The sequence below is a fragment of the Cibotium barometz genome, chromosome 12, assembly GCF_041138505.1.
Source record: "Cibotium barometz isolate CiBa-2024 chromosome 12, ASM4113850v1, whole genome shotgun sequence".
Classification (NCBI taxonomy): domain Eukaryota; kingdom Viridiplantae; phylum Streptophyta; class Polypodiopsida; order Cyatheales; family Cibotiaceae; genus Cibotium; species Cibotium barometz.
In genome coordinates this window covers 30,824,522-30,829,807 of record NC_141057.1, presented here as the reverse complement: position 1 = coordinate 30,829,807, position 5,286 = coordinate 30,824,522, and positions in this window count along the sequence as shown.

Sequence of the window (5,286 nt, the reverse complement as noted above, 5' to 3'; positions counted from 1 at the left end):
CTATTTACATCACGTCACATTCATATCCATTCACATCTCATCACATCTATTCACATGCATCACATTCATTGCATCCCCATCCCATCACATACATTTTATCCCCATTACATCACGTCCACATCTATCCACATCACATCTCATTCATTCCATCCACATTACATCATGTCCACATCTATCCACATCATATCTCATTCATTCCTTCCACATCATATCTTATTCATTCCATCCACATTACATCACATCCACATCTCATCACATCCATACACATCCCATCTCATTCATCCACATCCATCCAATCATTCACATGCAGGTCTATCCACATCCATCCATTCATTCACATTCACATTTATCACTTCACATCTTATTCTCATCCATTTACATCACATCATACCCATACATCTCATTCACATCTATTCACATTCACATCCACATATATTTACATCATATCACATTTCATCCACATCTCATCACATTCACATCCACATCCCTTTACATCACATCACATCTCATCCACATCCATTTATAGCATATCCACATCCATTTACATCACATAACATCCTTTCACATATCCTCACATCTCACATCCATTTCCACATCCATTTACATCACATCACATCTTATCACATCCACTCACATCTATTCACATTGCATTCACATTTAGTAACATTTTCTTTTTTTATACCGATGGGACTTTTCTAAATTTTTGCCAATTGCTTGGCCTAGTTAAAGGTACTTTTTCTCAATATTTTCATATTCTTTCTCAAATTTCTCAAGTGAAATATATTCGATATTTTTCTTTTGAGTAAAAGATTAATGGGGGGATTTACAAAAATCAATTCGACCCATATTTCCCAATAATGCTCAAAATTCCACTTTTGATAAATACTCATAATTTGAATTATGCTAAAAAATTCTCCTTTTTTATTTAATTTCTTGGATCTCAAATATCATGGAAATTCCTCTTTTTGAATTTAAATTATTGAATTCCAAATGTCATGGAAATTCCTCTTTTATCATTTAAATTTTCTCATACATAAAATAAATTTATTAAAAATTTCTCTTTAAATAAAAATATTTCTTATTTTAATATACCAAAATTTCTCTTTTTCCATTTAATTACATGGATCTCCATTATCATGGGAATTTCTCTTTTTGCATAAAAATAAAATTACCAAAAATTTCTCTTTTCTTTAATTAATTATTTATGCATAAACACTAAAAATTAGTTTCCCATGAATATGATGAAAATCATTCATTTAGCATAGGATATTCAACCCTAGAATATGGTAGGAAGTCCTCTTTTAGCATTATGCATAAAAATAAGATATGTAATATTTTTTAAAAATTTTTACCATTTCACTGTTATTACTCATAATTTTAAATTTTCTCTAAAAACAATAAGACATTGATAGAAGATCCATCCATAAACTTAAATCCAATTTATGGAATTAAAACATAAATTTAGCTATAATCATAATCTTAATTATGATTAATCTACTAGATTAGGCTATTTCTACTATTCTTCTTTTTCCAAAATGATACGAATATCTCTTTTACATTTAGAATCACTTAATGTAGTTTTTCAACTACTTTTAATAAGTTACCATAATTTTGTTATCATAAAAGCATAAAAAAGCCATTTTCTTAACCTCTAGCTTTACAAGCTTAGAGGTTGATTTTGAATTAAGAATTTATCAATGAGAAGTATTCATTTGCTAAAGAATTAGTCATAGGAATGACTATTCTTTTGAGAGAGAGAGCTATACATAAAAAGCATTCTAATTAAGCATCCTAATTAAGCATAAAGATTAACCTTTTGTGATTATTAAAACTCTTAGAGAAAGCTTGATTTGCATTAAAAACAACTAGTTAGAAACTTCTCGAGCTCTAGAGGGGTTAAGAAGTGAAATGATTGAGAATATTAATGAAAATCATGAAATTACTTCTTACCTCTAGATTTGGCTTGCTTCTTTATCTTAGAAGGAAGCCCCCAACCAATCAATTAGTTTAGTATGTTGAGAAGAAAGTTCCAAGGATTGTTAAAGAGAGAGAGAAGCTCCAAGCTCTCCAAAAGTAGAGGATTTTCAAGGGATAATAGAAAATATCATTATTTTAATGTAATACTGGCATGGTATAGTTCACATATTTTTTTATAAAAGACTAAGGATCTATTTATAGGTGAGGGAGGCCACTAACCAAGTCCAACTAGTTTCTAGAAATTTCCAGGTTCAGTTTGGCTCAATTTGGACAAGATTTGGATCAGTTTAGCTCCCTTTTTGATTTGGTTTGATCCAAGAGAGAGGAGAGATAAAAATATCACAATTTTTTTGAATTAAAAACTCATCCACATGTGTGAAATAGGCGCCTACCTCAAGAGTCCCCCTCTCCTTACCAAGGTGTCAAAAATGCATCATTATTCTAAAATATCTCATTTTTTTAGTAATATCTCATAGTTTTTAACTAATAAACCTTGTGCTTAGTCAACTCTTCATCTTATGTGAGTATTTACTTATTTTTGTGTATTTTCTTTTACTCTTTTGGATTTATCTCATCCCCACACCTGGATTAATCCAATTGGCCCATTGAAACCTTAATTGGACCATAATCTAAAAATTTCTAAAAATGTAGACCCTTAGGCTAAGGTCCTTTATACCCATTTTCAATTAATTCCAAAGGCACATTGGAAAGTTTTTTTTGAATTCTTGTTGTTTCAGGGAAATCCATTTTAGACACTTTGAGGATTTTTATATCCAAGGATATCTCATTTTTGGATTATCTCTCTCTAGACATTTTCTCTCTCTCTAGGCCAAAATAGGGTAAAACAAGATCTTTCTTCTGTTTCAGAGAGGGGAATAATTTTAAGAACAGAAGGGGAGGTTCTTACACCTTTATACCTCAAAAGCTGTAGGGAGGAATCTTACATCCTGCCCCTCTTAAAAAACGCGAGATGTCCTCATCTCGCACAGCTGGAGGAGAAACTCTTTCCCTTAAGATCTAACTGATTCTGGGGTTCCTTATAGTCTGGTCAACCCAAACAGAATCCTGGATAAAGATCCCTTCTACAAGAAGAACATACAGGACTCATTATTAGATAACAATTCATTCAGAATATATCATTCATATCCTTAACACAATATTGGTCCATCCTCATCACATCTCATCCATTCTCATCTACCCATATCCACATCACATCACATCACATCCATTCACATCTCATCTCATCCATTCACATCTACCCCGATCCACATCACATCACATCACATCCATTCTCATCACATCTCATCCATTCACATCTATCTCGATTCACATGACATCCATTCACATCACATCTCATCCATTCACATCTATCTCGATTCACATGACATCCATTCACATCACATCTCATCCATTCACATCTATCCCGATTCACATCACATCCATTCACATCTATCCCGATTCACATCACATCACATCCAGTCACATTCACATCTATCCCGATTCACATCACATCACATCCAGTCACATCTCATCTCATCCATTCACATCTATTCCGATTCACATCACATCACATCTATTCACGTCACATCTCATCCATTCACATCTACCCCGATTCACATCACATCTCATCCATTCACATCTATCCTGATTCACATCACATCACATCCATCACATCACATCTCATCCATTCACATCTATCCAGATTCACATCACATCTCATCCATTCACAGCTACCTTGCTTCACATCACATCACATCACATCCACTCACATCACATCTCATCCATTCACATCTATCCCGATTCACATCACATCACATCACATCTCATCCATTCACATCTATCCCGATTCACATCTCATCCATTCACATCTATCCCGATTCACATCACATCACATCCATTCACATATCATCTCATCCATTCACATCTACCCCAATCCACATCACATCACATCACATCCATTCTCATCACATCTCATTCATTCACATCTATTTACATCACATCACATTCAAATTTAATCGCATAATCTTATTTTTATGCAAAAAGAGAAATTCCCATGATAATGGAGATCCAGGTAATTAAATGGAAAAAGAGAAATTTTGGTATATTAAAATAATGAATATTTTAATTTAAAGAGGAATGTTTAATAAATTTATTTTATGTATGAGAAAATTTAAATGATAAAAGAGGAATTCCCATGACATTTGGAATTCAATCATTTAAATGCAAAAAGAGGAATTCCCATGATATTTGAGATCCAAGAAATTAAATGGAAAAAGAGAAATTTTTAGCATAATTAAAATTATGAGTATTCATCAAAAGTGAAATTTCGAGCACTATTGGAAAATATTGGTAGAATTAAATTTTGTAAATCCCATTATTCTTTTACTCAAAAGAAGAATATCAAATATATTTCACTTGAGAAATTTGAGAAAGAATATGAAAATATCCGTCGAGAAATAGTACCTTTAACTAGGCCAAGCAATTGGTAGAAATTTAGAAAAGTCCCATCGGTATCGAAAATAGAAAATGTTACTATATGTGAATAAGATGTGAATGTGATGTGAGTGGATGTGATAAGATGTGATGTGATGTAAATGGATGTGGATATGGATGTGATAAGATGTGGTGTGATGTAAATGAATGTGGATGGGATGTGAGGTGATGTAAATAGATGTGGATGTGAATGAAGAGATGAGAATGAGATGTGAGGATATGTGAAAGGATGTGAGGTGATGTAAATGGATATGGATGTGATATAAATGGATGTGGATGTGGATGTGGATGAGATGTGATGTGATGTAAAGGGATGTGGATGTGAATGTGATATGAGATGTGAATGAAATGTGATATGATGTGAATATATGTGGATGTGAATGTGATGAGATGTGGATGAAATGTGATATGATGTGAATATATGTGGATGTGAATGTGAATAGATGTGAATGAGATGTGATGATATGTATGGGTGTGATGTGATGTAAATGGATGAGAATAAGATGTGAAGTGATAGATGTGAATGTGAACGAATGGATGGATTTGGATAGACGTGCATGTGAATGACTGGATGGATGTGGATGAATGAGATGGGATGTGTATGGATGTGATGAGATGTGGATGTGATGTAATGTGGATGGAATGAATGAGATATGATGTGGATAGATGTGGATGGAATGAATGAGATATGATATGGATAGATGTGGACGTAATGTAATGTGGATGGAATGAATGAGATATGATGTGGATGGAATGTGGGTAGATGTGGATAGATGTGGATGGAATGTGGATGTGGATGGAATGAATGAGATGTGA